Raw genomic sequence first — 19,127 nt, forward strand, 5'->3', positions numbered from 1 at the left:
GTAGTTTCATGAATTAGTCAGGTTATTTGACCTCTCTGTGTCATGTTTACTGGTACCTTCCAAATGCCAGTGTTACCAGTGTGGCCTTGGGAACATTGAAGGAATTAGCCTCTGAAAGACAGCTCCCTAGAGCAATGTCAGAGACTCCATAAACTAGCAATGAATGTTAGTTTTTGTGTTGTTAACTAAAAAAAACACTTTTTATGAGGTGTATTGGAAGCCTTGCATACATATTAACAACTTTCTGAGGCACTTTTGCTATTCCTATTCTATAGTTGAATAAATGAAGACACAGGGCTGTTACTCCACCTCCCCAGGTCATGTAGCTATTAAGTGGGTGAAGATCACTTCTCTTCCTCGCAGGCTCTAGAGCCTATGCTTGTGTGTGGATGTGACAGGAAATAGATCATGTAGTTGCTGAAGAGATCTTTCTGACTTTCCAAATTTCCTTTCTTCCCAGGACATTTCAGAACCCAGGTTGTTTTTAGGAACATCTTCGTGGATTCCCAGGTAAGTTGAGATTGTCCTTTCCTTCTCCATGAGCTGCCTTGGCTTTCTTCTCCTGTAGCATGCCTGAGGGTTCCTCTCATCCCCTTTAGCCTTGGGTAGTCTCAGCTGCCTTCCAGAGTCTCGGCAAGAAAGTTCTTGTTTGTAGTGTGTGGGCTTAGGCACTCTTGAGAGGTCCATAAAGGAAGTGGGCCTGAACCATTCCTATCTCACTAACATCCCCTTTCTCACCTATATTCACATTTCTATGACTATCAGTTTGCACCATGTAAAATGCAAAATACTTTGGAGTACTGCAAAAAGCAAATAAAAAGAATTCTAAAAAGCAGGCTTTTTTTTTTTTTTTTTAGATAATCCTGTGATTTTTAAGAGTAGCCAAGAGTAGCAGGCTCTGGAGCCTGACTACCTATTTTTCCTTTCTTACAGTGATAGCCATTTTGCCCTTGTCACTTCTGTGGGAGAGTGTGCCTCAGTGATTCTGGGAGTCTGACTTACCTGTTGCAGGGCTCAGCATAGAGCAAGAGTAGGAGGACACAGGCCTCAGAGCTGGCCTGGCTTTGCTACCAGCCTCTTCTGCCTAATAATTATGTGGTCTTTACACTTTACTAACTTCTTTGAGGTTCAGTTTCCTCCTCTCCGATAAGTTTGGGTAATTAATAGCAGAATTGTTGGGGTATCGCAAGTTCATATATGTAAAGGAAGATTACATAAAAGAAAATTGTCACTATTCTGTTACCAGTTATTGATATTCAAGTTGGTTTGTCAAAAATCTTTATTTCAGGATCATGCATTCTTTGATATTTTTCCCCTTGTAGTATATATTATAACTTGTGAAAAGATCATCTTTGGTCTAGATCCTGTCAAAAATCATAAATTCCAAATTGGTGTCATCAAAATTAAGGAGGCCTTAGTGCCTCCTAGATATTTCCATTAATGTTTAAACTTGATTCTTTTTCCATAAACCTGAGACTTTAGTAGTAAGATGACTGTAATGTTTTTAGATGAGCCATTAACATTGGTGGGTACTGGTTGTATTCCATGCATGGAAGAGAATATTTAACTTTCTTCTATCTGAGTCACCACGGTAACACTTCGGAGTTGTTGAGAGTTATTATGAAAACAACTGGTCCATTTTTCTCTCTTTCCCTGTGTCTCTATGCATATGTGTACACACACACACACACACACACACACACACACACACACTCACACACACACACACACACACACACACACACACACACACACACACACACACACACACACAGAGTTTAAATGGTTTTTTGGCTAGGCAACTGAAGAGTAACTATGTAAATCTGGCATTCTTCCCTCCAAGACAAGCAAGGACATAGTCAAGTCCTTGGAACATATACTAAATAATCAGAAACTGATTATTCTGCTGGAAGGCAACCACTTAATGGAAAGATGTACCAGTTGCAAACAATTCTGATCATATTTTTTTTGTCAGGAGAATGAGATGCCTCCAGCTATCTGTCACTAATCATATTAGAGGTAGAAAGCAGGAATGCTTTGGCCTGCAGAAGATTACTCTAATCACATGTTGGAACACTACTTTTACTGGCTGCTTACCCCAGAATGGTGACATTAGACATCCCTTCTGTAACTGGTCTTGCCAGTTGGTAGTAGTTGAAACATATGCCACATGAGCACACTTAAGGAATTTTCTAATTACAGCTCAGAGGCTTTGCTTTTATCTTTTTATGCGTGTACTTCAGACATAACTGATTGAAATGATTTTTCCCTCTGCATATTCCTATTGCCAGTGGTTATAGAAAAACAAGGAAGATGGCAAATGAAAGCCATAGTAACTGAAGAGATGTCCGAATTCAATTAGGAAGAGGCCTATCCCATGTGAACACACAAGCCATATAAATCCATTTTAATTGTGAGCTGCAATACTTATCTGGTTATGTTTATTTTGGAATCAAGTGCCAAAGCTGGATTTAGACCAGAACTCCACATCTTCGAGCCCTAATGACTAATTTGGGTACTCACCGAATCCCTTAATTTATTTCTTAATTAGTTTTCCCAGAATTAGAGAGTTGCTTGGTTGCACTCATTTTCACAAATTTCTCATGAATCAAAACAAATGTGCATAGTTTTTTTCTCTGTATGGTTCAAATATTTAGCCCTCATCTTAAAAAACTATTCTTGTTATCAAAATAGCAATCACAATGTCAATAACAAAACAAATACAACTTTACATTTTCGAAGGGAGTATGGTAAAAAGAAAACAAAACAAAACAACAAAAAACAGTATGAAAGTTCCAGGAGAACATGATGTTGAATTATGGTTCAACTCCTCATAGCTGTGGGACTTGTTAAGTTACTTGCCCTCTCTGTGCTTTGGATTCTTTTTGTAAAATGGGAGGAATGTTAGTATGGACTGCACCATGTTAGTCTCAGGGTTAAACAGATGAGTACATGTAGCATGTAGTGTCTGTGAGTTGTTACGTGGAAAGTTCCACTTAGCAGTTATTGTCTGTTAGCAATGGGACAGTGATAAACTGATCGGCAGATTTTGCCAGTGCCACTGTAGGGCCATCTACATGTGTCCTATTCCTGCATCCCAGGTGGAGGACAGTCTTGATCGTCACAAAAGCACTCGAGGCTCCAGATCTAGAATGAACTCTTGTAACTATTTATATTTGTCGTGCTCGTTAGCATTTTTGTGTTACAGTCTTGGTCAGTGTTTACCTGAAACCTTTTGATGAAAAATTGCTTTAAAATTTGAAAAAATACTTTATTCTTTCAGTATTCACACTATTGGCCCTCACTAAAAGGAAAATTGTGATTGTAGTACACAAAAACTGTGTGTCCATGAAGGAGGGGGAAGAGAGTTAGATAATCAGTTTCAAAGAATGCATTGGAAGGTTTCAAAAGAAAATTTTAGAAGAGTAAGGTGCACCGATGTCCTAGTGTGGTGAATATATAGGAATTACTTTACAGAAAGGTAAATCTGTAATTTAATGACCTTTTTCATGGCTGCCTAAGAATTAGTTAATACTAAAACTGATTTCCAAGAGATACATTAGAATTACTTTCCCTTAGGTTTAAAAAATGACTTTTAACTATTCATGTGCATAGGGGCCAGGTTATGTGTGTGGATTTACATATTCCTATGTATGTATGTATGTATGTATGTATGTATGTATGTATGTATGTATCTGTCTGTCTGTCTGTCTACCTACCTACCTATTTTGGACAAATGCATATTTGTGTGCATTCAGAGATAGGTATAAAGTGTGATCATATGTTGAAATACTATATACATCAATGGAAAAAATATCTGTAGCTATACACACAAAATGAATATATCCTACAGATACAATATTGAAAAAAGATAAAGAGAATAATACATAGAGGTCTTATTATATTTACATATATAAATATGAATGTAGGCAGAATGTAGGCTAAGGTATACACAAATTATGTGGCCAAACTTATAAAAAATCAAAAAAGTAGTACAGAAAGAATGAGTTATTAGCATATCACTTATCTCTAAGAGAAGGAAGGGAAAGGACCTGGTATATTTTTCTGGTGCCAGTACTGGGACTTGATCTCCAGGTCTTGGGCTGTCACTTTCCTTTTTTTCCTCATAGCTAGCACTACCATTTGAGCCACACCTCCAGTACTGGCTTTTTGCTCTTAAGAGTTTCTGGGATTTATCGTTCACTGGCTAGTTTCTAACTGTGATCCTCAGAACTCAGTGTCCTTGGTAGCTAGGTTATAGGCTTGAGTGACTTGTACTGGCTCAAAATTCAACAAAGCTTCACAAATGAATAGAATCTTCAAAAAAAGTATCCCATAAATTGAAGATAATTTTAGTACTGTAAAGACAAGAGTGTGAAAGCTTTGCACAAACTCTCAAGCACATATCTGATCATTTGATTGGGTCACATCTGGCAAGAAGCGGTCACTAACATCTAAATTATATGGATGATATATGGATTTCTGTGCAGTGATTAATCGTGAAACTCATCCTGTGTATATTCACTTTGAGATATCGCAACTAGTAAGTATTATGTTGATTCTTTCATCCCATTTTCTTGGTTTTGTTATATTCTATGACGTGTTGATACATGAACCTATGTATATAGACTATAAATAAGATGAAACATACATTAGGGGTGCATGTTCAAAACATGGTAAAAATATCTTGGATGACTACCATGCAGTTCAAAGATGATCACATTAATTATTAACATGTCTGTAAAGATAGTATCCATATCTCAACCTTAATTTCTTTTTATTGGTAAATTCAATACTAAGGAATTAGTTTATGTTTTACTGTTTAAAACTTTTTTAAATTAGTAGGTTAGGCTTGAGGTAGAAGACACACACACACACACACACACACACACACACACACACACACACACTTTTTTTTTGTTGTTTCATTTATATTCCCTATAAAATCACTTTAGGGATTCTGTATGAAAAAGTAAAAAGAAAAAAAAATCATTGATATCATCAGGTAGGTTTTCCCAAGGCAAGAGTAATTTAAAAAGCAAAGTGGTATGCGCCTTGTGGTCTATAGTGGAAAAGACCCTTTCCCAACAATCAGTGGGCCTCTGTGTCCCAAGCTGATTCTGCCACTTAATTCAGTGGCACACAGACAAAGTCTTGTCTGAGCTTCCTTCCTTCCCTCCCTCCCTTCCTTCATCCCTTGCTTCCACTATCCTTTATTTTCTTCTTTCTTTATTTCTTTTCTTTGCTTTTCTTTCTTTAACTTACATTAGTTATACAGGGGGGAATCTTTCATTTTTACATTTCCACACAAGTTTTCAATGTATTCCAGTCAATCTTTCTATCCCATCGCCTCATTCCTGTTCTGTAGATGATATACACATTTCTCTTGGCTTTACGGGGGTCACTGATATGCCAGAATCTTTAAAATGTTGAGTTTCATATAAATGTAAGAAATTATGATGATCCTGTTTCTCATACTTCTCTTTTCTTGACATGTAATTTTTATGATGTCCTTAATGTACAGGTTCTTTTGATTGGAAACTATAGAAAATGTTTGACTAATTTGACATGAAAGGCAGTTACTTGTAGATTTTCTTTAATTGGAAGGATCGTGGGATAACTTAGAATTGAAGCATAATGACCTGTAAACTCAAGGGATTTTAGCATAGGATTTTATATCTCTTTTCTTTAATGAGATATTGCTTAATGTGACAAGTAATGGATTATTTCCTCTGAGGTTCAAGGTCTTCAAGTTTGAGGCTCCTGGAGAGAATCTAATTGGTCCTCCTTAGGTTGATGAGCAACCTTTTGACAGTCAGCCTCGGTTGATGAGATATGCTCATATAGTATGGACATGATTCTTGGCAGCTCCCTCCTTGTATACATATCCTCAGAAAATCTGGGATGCTTATGAAATACCTACAACTGGTATTTATGTTTCAATAGTTGCTAATGACTCAATCTTCTTTAAAAAGATAATAAAAAATTGAAGAAATCCAAGTACACGGAAGTATGAATAAATGTGAATATCACCTGATTGATCCTAAGTTTCTCATATTCTTTTGGACTTAAACCCACTCTTCCCTAGTTTCTAGACAGTTCTTTGTAGGTCCCTCTGGGCTTCTTGGACTTAGCCTGCTTCCATAAATTTTGGCTTTATTTCCACATTTAAACTACTGAGTTGGCTCTTTTGAGAAAGCAAGCATTAACCAAATTTAAACCTTCTTAATGCTGACATTCTCTTTACCAATAGCCCGACTTGCCCTAGAATTTTATTCCAAGGGAAAGAAAGAGAGGTACACATTCTTTGTAAATTAGGTGAGACCTCATATCATTAAGACATCTTAAAATTTTTATTGTCCTTTAAACCTTTTAAAGCCCAGTTGAGTAATTCAGTCATTCCTCACCAGACATCTCTAGCCCTTCTTCATACCACATGGGTATCCAACACATAGCATGTGTTCTTCCAGGCTTCAAGAAAGTAATCATTTGTAATGTTTCAAGAATAGAAATAATGAAAGTGTTTATATATCTGAAAAACAATGAATAATCCCCCAAACAAATTAAATGTTGCTTTTTAATATTGTCCTAAATAGTGAGTGTCTTAATTGTCTCCTTGGAATACTCATAAGCTGCAAAGAGTGCCAAAATTCTTTGTGAAGGATTTGCACACACACACACACACACACACACACACACACACACACACACACACACACACACACACACACACACACCAAAGTTTCACATTTTCTTTCTTTTTTTAGAGAAAGCTTACCATTGAAGAAATGAATATGGTAATAACAATCATTATTTCACACAGCTTCCATTTTCCAAAGTACAGAGTTGTAATCTATAGTTCATTTTTTTTAGCCATCTCTCAATACATTATCTACCCAGTGCCTCACACAGTTACAAGAGTGATTTATTATTCGTCAAATTTTAAGTGCTAATCCATGAAATGTTAAACTTCTATTGGCAGCTATTATACATAGGTTTGCAGGTGTTCTGGCTAATGCTATGAAAGATCAGCATTTGCAATAAATTGTAACTGTAATGGAAAGAATTTTGCATCCTGGGTCTTCTAAGCATTGGTATTTGGAATGCACTTACATGGGATAATTAAAATAAAGGGATAAAACAGCTCAGGCTTTAACTCTTGAACTTTAGGCCAGCCATCATCAAGAGCAAAAGCATCTTGGTAGCTTTGTTCTTCTAACACTGAGATTTCCTGGCTATGAGCACTGACAGAGTGCCAAGTAAAGGCCTAATTGCATTCCTTGTTGCTGAGAAAAAAAATCTCAAAGGAAATTTCCTCTATTTTCATAGGGGTACCTAAGCATTAACATTTGGGGGAATAACATTGTTTATAAGACTAGAGAAACTTTCAAAAATGAGAGCTTAAAGACGGTTTCAGCAGGCAATTAAGAGGAATGTGTGGCTAACCTACACTGGTAAAGAATTGGGGGTGGTAAAGAGGAGAGATGTAGCTTTGTCTTCTCCTTGCTGAGGTCTGTTTTCTCCTTTCACTGTGGTCTGCTCAAAGACTAAGCAGGATAATACCTGACATTCAGATATCTCCACTGTGTACTATTGATTCTCAGTTCTGTTTTGTTTGCCTGTTTTCCCAGTCCTATGCCAACTTTCTAGTATAGTAGAGGCATGCCATTAGTATTTGTTGAGTGAGTGAATGAATAAATGAATGAATGAATGAATATATTCAAATTGATCATCTGTAATGTATGTGTTAGAGATTAGATCTGGGTCAATAGAAAGCCTACAGATTGGGAGAAGATCTTCACTAGCCATACAACGGACAAGGGTCTTATATCTAAAATATACTTGGAACTCAAAAAATTAAATCCCCCAATAACAAATCCTCAAAGAAACAACTGCCCAATAAATAAGTGGGCTAAAGACTTAAAGAGAAACTTCTCTGAAGAGGAAAGAAGGATGGCCAATAGACACATGAAGAAATGTTCAACCTCCCTAGCCATAAAAGAAATGCAAATCAAAACAACATTAAGATACCACCTCACCCCAGTTAGAATGGCAAAAATCAAGAACTCTAATAACAACAGATGCTGGAGGGGGTGTGGACAGAAGGGAACCTTACTGCATTGTTGGTGGGAATGTAAACTTGTTCAACCACTTTGGAAAGCAGTATGGACGTTCCTCAAAAGACTCCACATAGAGCTCCCCTATGACCCAGCAATCCCACTTTTGGGCATTTACCCAAATGTTTATAAACAAGACCATACTAAAGCTACCAGCACAACTATGTTTATTGCAGCATTATTTACTATAGCTAAGATATGGAACCAACCCAGGTGCCCTTCAGTAGATGAATGGATCAAGAAAATGTGGTATATATACACAATGGAATTCTATGTCTCCATCAGAAAGAATGACATTGCCCCATTTGTTAGGAAATGGAATGACTTGGAAAAAATTATATTAAGTGAAGTAAGCCAAGCCCAAAGAACCATAGGTCCCATGGTTTCCCTTATTTGCAATATCTAGTATATTTATGAGTCAAGCAGAAAAGGTCAGATAAGGTGATGTTAGGAAAATGAACCCTAAGATATGTATTTAAATGTTTTTTTCTTTCATGCATTTGTTTCTAACGCATTTATAAGATTAGTTCTTAGTTACCACAGTATAACCCCTGCTTTCACTGTATTTGATGTCGGTATAATCTGTGGAGGGGAAGGGGAAAAACAAGTTGTTTAAATAAGGATACAGGTGGACCCGTTGCAACAATGAGAAGTACAGGTTGTCATGTCGAACATGAACTTTACAACTTTGGTGGGGGGGTGGGGGGAGGCTGGGAAGGGATGGGAAGGGGAAACAAAGGAGGAGGCTACAATGCTTATAAGAAATGTACTCATTATCTTGCCCATGTAATTGTAACCCCTCTGTACAGTATTTTCACAATAAAAAAAAAGAGATTAGATCTGGGCCAGTTCTACCTTGAATAAGAAAAATTTTGGAATTAGTAGCCATCTATAGTGGATTGAATTCTTTTAATACATGGATTTTTTAGAAGTTTATTTTACTTTATTTTATTATAAGGGTGATGTACAGAGGAGTTACAGTTATACAAGTAAAGTAATAAGTACATTACTTATGGAACATTGTTGCCCCCTCCCTCGTTTTTCCCCATTTTCCACTCTCCAACCCCCTCCCTCAAGTTGTAAAGTTCATTTCCAACACATTGTCTTGTGAGTATCACTGTCCCATTAGTTCACCCTTTGTCCTTTGTCTCACTTTGTTATTCTCCTTCCTATCTCCAAATCAGATAAACATATATACAAGACCAAAATCAAAAACAGTAACAACAGGGGATAAGCCAAAGGGAAAAAAAGAAGGAAAACAGAAATAACTTCATACAGTACATTTAAAAAAAAAAACACCTCTTATTCCAGTATCTTGGAGTTCATTTTGAGTAACATCATTTTATACTAATTATTACAAATGAGGGAAACCCTGGAGCCTATGTTTCTTTGGGTCTGGCTTACTTCACTTAATATTATTTTTTCCAAGTCTTTCTATTTCCTAACAAATGGGGCAATGCCATTCTTTCTGGTGGAGGCATAGAATTCTATTGCGTATATATACCACATTTTCTTGATCCATTCATCTACTGAGGTGCACCTGGGTTGGTTCCATATCTTAGCTATGGTAAATAATGCTGCAATGAGCATAGATGTGCTATTGGTAGCTTTAGGGTGTCCTTGTTTGTGGTCATTTGGGTAAATGCCCAGGAGTGGGATTGCTGGATCATAGGGGAGCTCTATGTTTAGTCTTTTGAGGAATCTCCATACTGCTTTCCAGAGTTGTTGAACCAGTTTGTGTACACCAACAGTGTAGTAGTGTTCCCTTTTGACCACATTCTGCCAGCATCTACTATTATTAGTTTTCTTGATAATATCCATTCTAACTAGGGTGAGATGGAATCTCAGTGTGGCTTTGATTTTCAAACTCTATTATAAAGCTGTAGTTATTAAAAAAAAAAAACAACAGCTTGGTACTGGCACATGAACAGGCCTGAGTACTAAGGGAATAGAACTGAAGACCCAGGAATGATTCCACAGACCTATGGCCACCTAATCTTTGATAAGGTAACTAATTATCAGATGGAAGAAAGATGGCCTCTTCCACAAATGGTACTGGCATAATTGGCTCTACATGTGTAGAAAACTGAAGTTAGATCCTTATGTATTACCCTGCACCAGAATCAACTCCAAATGGATCAAAACCTTAATGTAAGAGCAGATACCCTGAAAATATTACAGGAAGGGATAGGGGATATACTTGGACTCCTTGGCACAGGTAAGAACTGCTTAAATAAAGATCCAGAAACATAACAAATCAAAGAAAGACTGGATAAATGGGATTGAATTAAACTGCACAGTTTCTACGTGGCAAAGTACATAGCTGGCAAGATAAATAGAAAGCACACCGATAGGGAGAAGATCTTCACTAGCTATACAACAGACAAGGGCCTTAAATCAAAAATATACTTAGAGCTCAAAAACTTAACCCCCCCCAATAATGAATCCTCCACCCCATTAATAAGTTGGCTAAAGAATTAAAAAGAGACCTCTCTGGAGAGGAAATAAGAATAGCCAATAGACACATGAACAAATGTTCAACATTCTGGCCATAAAAGAAATGCAAACCAATACATGGATTTTATATCCTAGTGATGGAGCCACCCAGAGAATCAATACAGGATTTATAGGTAGTGATGAGAGCCAGAAAAGACCTAAGCAAAGTGAATGCTAAGATAGAGAAACCCGGAACAATCTGAAAACCTACTGGTAGAGAAAGAATGTTTATAACTTTTCAGGAGGCTTAATTTATCCTAGAAGCTAACATATCCAATGAAAAGATTCATTTTATTAGGCCTTCTTTTTTGTAAGCAAACATTAGCTGTACAAAGGGGATTTCATTGTGACATATCCACGCATTGTCATACTTTTTCTTAATGTAAGTAAGTTTGCAGAATTCTTACCCTGCCATAATATCAGTTCCTACTTTGTGGAATTGCTCTCAGCAGCTCAGTTGGTTAGTGCCTAGTGCCCAGGCCAAGGGTAGTTCTTAGTTTCACTTCTGTTCTTCTCTAAGCCTGTTTTTCAAAGCCCAGTGACTGTCCTCCACAATGTGTACCACAAGTCATATAGAAAACCAGGTGACTAAAAGTGGGTAGATCAGCACAAATTTATCATCAAAGCTGAAAGAAAGATCCTCAAAGTGAACATCCTGCTGACTGTGGGTCAGAGTGTTATCTTTGTATCTCAAGGATAGAACATCTAATAAAACTTGAGTACAAAGTATACTTCACCCTCCAAGCATGCCAAACTGTGTCAACCAGAAAACTGTTCCTTAGGGTTTACAATTTCCTTTTTCCTAAATTAAAAAAATGCTAATATGAACTGTTGACTTTCCACAATACATGTTATTATCGTATATAGGGCAAAGAGTAAATAAAACACTTGCCTAATGAAATAACAGTTCATTTTAACTCAGCAAGCTGGAATTAATTTTAGCTTTATTTTTTTTCTTTTTTTCCATGCTTCTTTATGAAAATAAGCCACAATCATTTTTATTCTACCATTCTTCATAACCTTATAAGCAAGCTTCCTGCTTATGCTTTTAGGAGCCACTTTTTAAGATCCTTAAGGGATATCTTTTTAGTACTTTCCTTTTTAAAGTAATTATTCATCCATAGCACCTCCTTAGAATGTTTGAGGGTTTGGAAATACAGAAACTTCTTAATGAGATAATGGTTAATGGTCTGTTCAGGGTATCACAATGTTTTTATGTCTGTCTTAGTTAACATAAATTATATTTAGTCATTCCAGAAAAGACATAGGTATTTTAGGATAGATTTAGTATAAATCATATTGTTTGCTTTTTTTGTTGTTGTTTTGGTTGGTCATGGGGCTTGAACTCCGGGCTTGGGCACTGTCCCTCAGCTCTTCAGCTCAAAGCTAGCGCTCTACCACTTGAGCCACAGTGCCACTTCCAGTTTTCTGAGTGGCTTATTGGAGATAAAAGTCCCTCGGACTTTTCCTGCCCAGGCTGGCTTTGAACCACAATCCCCAGATCTCAGCCTCCCTGAGTAGCTAGAATTATAGGCATGAGCCACCGGTGCCCAGCATGTTGTTTGCTTCTTATGTAGAGTGGTCATAGATTAGATCCTATGGGTAGTATTTATAGATTTAAAAAATGTTTGTAGTAACAAAGTTAATACTTAAGAGATATTAAGAATAATATGGGGCTAAGGATATAGCTCAGAAGTAGAATGCTTGTTGAGCATGAGCAAGACACTAGATTCCATCTTTATCACTGAAAAAAATAACAGGAAGAACATGTCTTAGTAGTCCATGCAAAACATCCATGCAGGACAGATGATCCCTTTTATTATAAGTATTCTTTTTAAACTTTAAAATTCTGTACCAATGCAGAGTAATCATGTCATTGTTGATTTTTACATTTGTGGCCTGTAGAAATTGTGGGCTAAGTGACAGTCCATAGCTATTTTGTTTTGATGAGGGAATACGTTGGTGTTTAGAGTGAAGATATCATTCATTATCTCTGTTAGAGGTATTCTAAATTCATACTACATTTGACATTTGAACTATCCAGACCACCCTGGGACACCGACTGATGCTTCCCAAGAGTCTTCAGAGCAGGGTATCATTTCTAGGAAGTAAACTCAACCATGTCACATCTGAGGTCTACAGGTGATGAAGAGCCTCATAGAGGCACTCTCTACAAAAGGTCATGTGCACTCCAAAAGGTCTGCAAAATCACCAATTGCTGGTCTTACATGGCTCTTTGCTATGGTCCCTGACAGTCAATGTTTGATGACTTTTACTGCTTTGGTATTGTTTGGGGGCTGGTACTTATTTTATAAATCACCTGCACTTTTTCTCTGCCAATCTTATGTTTTGATGGATCTGTCTCTGCTTCTTTGTCCTCCAACACAAAATTCTCAACACTTTGCTTTCTTTATGTTATCCCCTCTGCTACAAAACAATGTGTGTCCTGGAAATATTTACCTGTGGATTTCCTTCCTGTACTCTTTTCCACTGTACTGCAGAAGTCAGCTGCATTCTTGCTGTGTGCTTCTCTCCGAAGGCTCACGTGGAGTGGGGGCAGCAGGAGGCACAGCCCCTCCTCCTTGGAGTGCTCCTCCAGAGAAGTGTGGCATTGTCCCTGCCCAGGACCCTGCCATGGGAAACACACTCCCTTAAATCACCATAGCTTGCACAAATACTACTTCCATTTAGCCTAACCTTTCATTGTGCTTGAAAATGACAGAAAGTACTTCAGTCCTACACAGTGTTTTTCTGGAAACAAAAATAAATGGGGTTCCTTTAAGCAACCACACTTGTACTTTTGCCCTTACATTTCCTTTTTGAGTTGTCATATACAATTCAGGGTTTATCACGTATTTTCATTTTGTGAGAATCAGATAATTTCTCTACTGATAAAATTGTGAATTATAGAAGTAATGTGATTGTTAAAGGTAAAGACACCTCATATAGCCTTAAAACATTTGGAATGGAGTCTTGCTGACATTTCTTAAATGTTCATACATACACATATGTGTCACTGGCAGAGTGACTTAATTCTCTAACCGCTTTGATGCATTCATCCAACTAATGCTCACAAAGGCCTGTGAGGTGGAATTGTAACATTTGTCCATGTTTCACAGATGTAGACACAGAGGCTTGGTAAAGTTGAATGACTTTCCCAAGGTTATGTAACTGGGCGTGAGTGCTCCCATCCATAACAGGAACCACCGAACAAAGCTCTATAAATGACCCAAGTCCTAGCTGTAACCTGTAGAAGCCTCCCTTTCCTCACCTCTGAAATGGGAGATGTAGTTCCAATTTACTAAATGATGAGGATCAAAGCAAATCATAGTTTGAGAGAGCTCAATGATATGAACTAAATGTTGATAAGGATATTTCCTATTAGGCAAATACTACTCTTGCATTTTCTTCTTGCTGCTTTGATGTGCTGATAATTCATATGAGGAATTTTTTTGTCTTGAAATCATAGAAAAACTCAGGTTCCGCAATGATAATGGACTTTGGAAGCATTTAAAGCATAAGTAGATCTTACTATAACATTTAAAAAATGTTAGATAAGTTCAGTGTCATTGTTCCCCTTTAATTCTAGATCCCATTTGTCTAGTTCTTAATGCCCTCTTTTTCAATCAAGCAGAATAAATTTTCCAAGTACCTGTTCACCATATACCATGGACTTGTCACACATTGAAAGATTTCAGTGTGTCATAAAGCATATGGCACCATGTCCCTACTGCCAGCCTAGGACCTCAAAATTGTAGAGAGACAATGAGTAGGCCACAGACTTAAAAGAGAGCAAGAGAACAAAAAGGAAGGGAAGGAAGGAAAGGAAGGAAGGAAAGGAAAAGAAGGAAAGGAAGGAAGGAAGGAAGGAAGGAAGGAAGGAAGGAAGGAAGGTAGGAAGGAAGGAAGGAAGGAAGGAAGGAAAGAAGGAAGGAAGGAAAGAAACTTTCTGCAAAGTGTGAGACAGGAGACTAGAGCAAGCACTGCAGAAAGATGTGATAGGTGGTGGTAGAAGAAATGGAGGAAGGAGGAAGAAGACACTGAGGATGATAAACCTTATAGGAGACTGCTTGATTCCTGGTTCACAGGAGAGCCAGCAGTTTTTCCCATCTCTGGTTCTGGGCCTGCCTTTCCTACACGGGCTGCTCATGTCTAGCTTCAGTTCTCATCACACTCTCACAAGTCAGGATGTCTGGCTGAGCTCTTATCATCCCTTGGGGAGACTAAATAGCCTACAGGCCTGGCTTTGTGTGACTCTTTAGGACTCCTAGAAATTGAACTCTTTTTTTTTTTTTTTTAAGAGACTGCTATTATCTGTTTAGGGCCACCCTGTTTGGTGGGTCTTTAGCTGGGATTTGTGATCATAATGCTTTATCTTTTTTCTCTTTTCTGGATTAAGAACAATATCCTTGCCATTTAGTCTCTAAATATAGCAAGTATTTATCATAGAAAAATGTCCTTATGTTAGGAAAGAAGTTGGCAGTCTCAGTGATGTGAAAATGTCCAATTTAGAAAACATGTTTTAAAGGAAAAGCTGCTATAAACCCTTCTTGGAATGAGGTGGAATATAAATGAATAAATAAAAAATTTAAAGCAAATGTGTTGTTTGATAACACATTTCACTGTTATCTTTCTAGTCTTACAGGTACTTATTGATTTTGCCTAAATTTCAGATGTTGTTTCTATTCATTTGTTGAAATGTCAGGCTACAAATTGATGCTGGCATCTAATAGAAAGCATAACTTAGATGAAGATTTTTCAGTTGATGAGTGTACTACAGGCACTCCAATACTGTTGCTAGGAACTAACTACTTAGAATTTACGAATACTGGTGAGTGTATAAGAAAAGTACTTAGTACAGAGTAAGGAAATGGCATCAAGCCCCAAAGATATGGCCAAAATTCAATGTATCAGTACTCCCTTTTATCTGTGAGGTTATACTTCAAGCTCCTAAAAACCTTGAATATGACAAAATCCTATATATACTGCTTTGTTCTTCTTTTTCTTTCTTTTTGTTTTATGGTACATGTGTGTCTTTGATGACTGGTAACCAGCATTCAGGTAGCATTTACAGCAGGCATACATACACTGGACAAAGGGATGATTTGTATCTTGGGCCAGTGGGGCAAGATGGCACAGGCTTTGATTGCACTGTTCAGAATCACAGTGACATGCAATTTAAAACATAGGCATTATCTGTTCTTGGAATTTTTCAATTTAATACTTTTGGAATGTGATTGACTGTAAGTAACAAAAACTGGAGGTAATGAGAAACTACTGAGTCCATGGTAATGATTGCCTGGGAATATATAAACAGAGTATCTGGTATGACATCATCTAATTGATTAAGGTGGTAGTAGTTAAACTCATCAGAATTATAAATAAAAGCACATCTATTACATTTGACCAACCCAAGTCTGACTTGTACAATTTCATTCAGAGATGAACTGCTCAGAGCACTTGACTTGAATACAACTCAAGTAAATTAAATCACATGACTCACTTTCTAAAGGACAGTTTGACAATATGTTTTTATTCGTTCCTTTAAAGTAAGTTTTTATTATTTTGTCACAAATATTTTTTCTATGAATTTATACCAAGGATGTAATTTGGGAACATGTAAAAAGGTTTTAGCCACAAAGATGTTCATTATATCATTGTTTATAATATGGTAAATAGGAAATTGTCTAAACAACAACAACAACTAGTTAAATACATATATTGTTAAGTGATTCAATATTACAAAAACAGATATGTACAATACGATCACATTTTTAATATATTCTTGTTAATATATTGTGAGGAATTACCTAGAATTTTAATAAAGAGTTTTTAAAGTGGTTCTCTGGATGATAAGATTGTGGGAATTAATAAGTGTTCTTTTGCTATGTCCTTTAATCTTTCTGTTCTGAGCATATATTGCTTTCTTAATAAGGAAGACAGAAAAAATAAGACCACATTTAATTGAAAGGGAAAGTATGTGAGCCAAACCATATGAAAGAAACTGAGTCTGGATAATAGGGAAACTTGATGTGATCATTTTTGGCTGCATTTATTTGTAGCATATTTTAGCTAACATAGGACTTTAGAAACTGTTCTTTAGTACACTTGATTTAGCAGAGCTCATGAAGTTTCTTCTAAATCTTCCCTGCAAAGTGAAGGAACTTGATTTATTAGATCAGCTCTAGGGTTCCTTCTCACTCCCAAATACCAGGTCTCCATTTCTGAGGAGATCTACCTAGAGAAACTGCTGCTTGGGAGACTGCATTCCTTATATTTGCAAGTTGCCAAGTGATGAAATATATTCCTAAGAACTCATTGTACTATTTGTAGTACACTCTCACTAACCCACTCTGAATATTACATTTTGCTCCTTTGAAAAGAGACATTCAAAAGACATAGCCTTCCATCATCTGTTGATTATCCTAGCTTTCTACTTTTTTTTTTTTTTTGGTGAATTTAAGGTCAGGGTTTCATAGCTGAAAAGTACTCATTGTTTCAGGGGAACTTCAACTGATGGTGAGAAGTTAGTTGAAACAGACCATAATGAAGAATTCACTCGCATCAGAAAATAAAATCCTCACCAGCTGTAAACTCTGGCAACCTGTCAGCCTCTTCCTTCTGTACAAAGAAAATCTCTGTCTGCTTACCCTTGGACCTGATTTAGTTCAGACAGTCATGATACTCTGTATTTTTCCTCATTAATCACACTGGGCACATGGCATAGTAGGATGGCAACCTGTTTCTCTTACCTTTAAAAAATATGATTTTTTAGAATGACTTCACAATAAATGTAGAAGCAAACAAGTTACACATGGGTAGACTGATTGCCTCATTCTATAATGCCTGAATGGACATTGGTGGAAAGAGCAATGCTTAACAAGTTAGGTAATCATTATTATAATCCATTTCTTGTGGAATACTAGAGAGGTGTCCAGCTTTTTATAGGTTCAGATTTTCCTCCCACATAAGGGAGAAGCTTGACGATGATGTATATAGGGCTGGGAAGGTGGCTCAGTGGTAGAGTGCTTGCCTTGAGCTGAGGAGCTGAGGGACAGTGCCCAGGCCCAGAGTTCAGACCAACTGACCAAAAGAGAGAGAGAGAGAGAGAGAGAGAAGAAAAAGAAAAGAAAGAAAAGAGGCCAGAACATAACTCCCATCCACTACCGCTTACCTCTGTTGGCCCAATAAACCATTATTTTCATGTTTGTCTTTCTTGTCTCATGCCACACTACATAATTTCAGAGAGAATCTCATTTTTACATTCTCTATACTCTCCCATGTATGATACGTTTTTTATGACTGCTGAAAAAAATTTCCTAAACAGCTGCTTCCGTTATTCTCCAATTTTAAAAGCTATCTCCTGGGCATTAAATGTCAATCCAGAGATTCCCACATTTGTTATCATTTCTAACCTAACCACTAGAAGTCTAAGGTATTATTTTAAACAGAAAGATTCTTGCCTGGAGACAGTGGGCCCATAAATATGTAGTTTGGTTTATTTCTATAATTTGAGAAAAATTAGGGTTTAAAACATTCTAGCAACATTTTATTCAGTGTTTAAATTGAATACACAGAACTAGGCTGCTGTAATACATGCTTGCAGATCCTATGTGTTTAATTGTAAATATATTATTTTTTGAGTTAAAACTTCAGATGAAGCTACTGTAAGGTAAGCCAGGGTAGTAAAGGATGAAAGATTTTACAAATCAAATACTTACGTGTTTTAACTTGCTTTCTTAAAGACTCAAAAATATATCATTCCTCCTTTTCATGTGCCAAATATGTTGAATATCTGCAATCCCCATTTCATACAGGCAACTGATTGCCTACCCAGTACCTATTCTTTCCTTATTTTTAGTATAATGCACTTGAGTTTAGTCATTGGAGTAATGTGCCCTACCAAAACACTGCATTTCCTTGGTGGCCAATACAGAAATCAGTACATAAGGCTTTCAGATTTTAATGGGACTTGATTGGGCTTTGTCCTTGGCTTGATTTACTTATTGTTGACTTCTTTCTGAGCTCCACATGGTCACCAGATGACCAATGCAACTTGAATCTTATTATCTACTTCATTCAAACCCAGCAGGGAAGAAAAAATCCAATTTCCCTAGGAAGTTCAAACCCTAAAGGTTGCCTATGGGTCTTATTGTCCATTTGGGTCTATGTTGAGCTCAAAACTGAGACACATGGAATGATGTGGTGAGGGATCAGATAAACCACCCCAGGGCCCAAATTGGAGATAGCTTCACTGGAACTCTCATAAAAGTAGGGTTTCTGTGGCTAGAAGAAAAAGGAGTGGATGGGTACTGTCAAGCCACAAATATCCACCCCATCATGTTTTCCAGTTCATTCTCTGAGTCATTATAGGCTCTAGCAATGTAGTAAACTGATTGCTTGGTTTGCAAAGTTACATAAACAGTGATTTGTTACTGGATTCTTTTATAGTCAATGAAATTGATGACTCAAAGCTACCCATTAATCCAGATTAGATATCAAAATGTATTTCTT

General features: G+C 37.0%; 1 protein-coding gene across 9 annotated transcripts in view; it reads left to right on the forward strand.

Moving 5' to 3' along the window:
• Positions 1 to 19,127, forward strand: part of Spats2l (spermatogenesis associated serine rich 2 like) — a 167,246-nt gene that overhangs the window by 21,399 nt on the left and 126,720 nt on the right. For 4 of the 9 annotated variants that reach the window (XM_069995762.1, XM_069995754.1, XM_069995760.1 and 1 more), the window contains exon 2: positions 461 to 510. The exons of 2 other annotated variants lie outside the window; for them this stretch is intronic. The gene's annotated coding sequence lies outside the window, so the exon portion shown is untranslated. Of the gene's footprint in view, positions 1 to 454; positions 511 to 19,127 lie in introns of those variants that run through there. 3 more of the 9 variants (XM_069995751.1, XM_069995755.1, XM_069995756.1) reach the window with 1 other exon arrangement.

This window comes from Dipodomys merriami, unplaced genomic scaffold (assembly GCF_024711535.1).
Source record: "Dipodomys merriami isolate MVZ:Mamm:240054 unplaced genomic scaffold, mDipMer1.0.p SCAF_49, whole genome shotgun sequence".
Classification (NCBI taxonomy): domain Eukaryota; kingdom Metazoa; phylum Chordata; class Mammalia; order Rodentia; family Heteromyidae; genus Dipodomys; species Dipodomys merriami.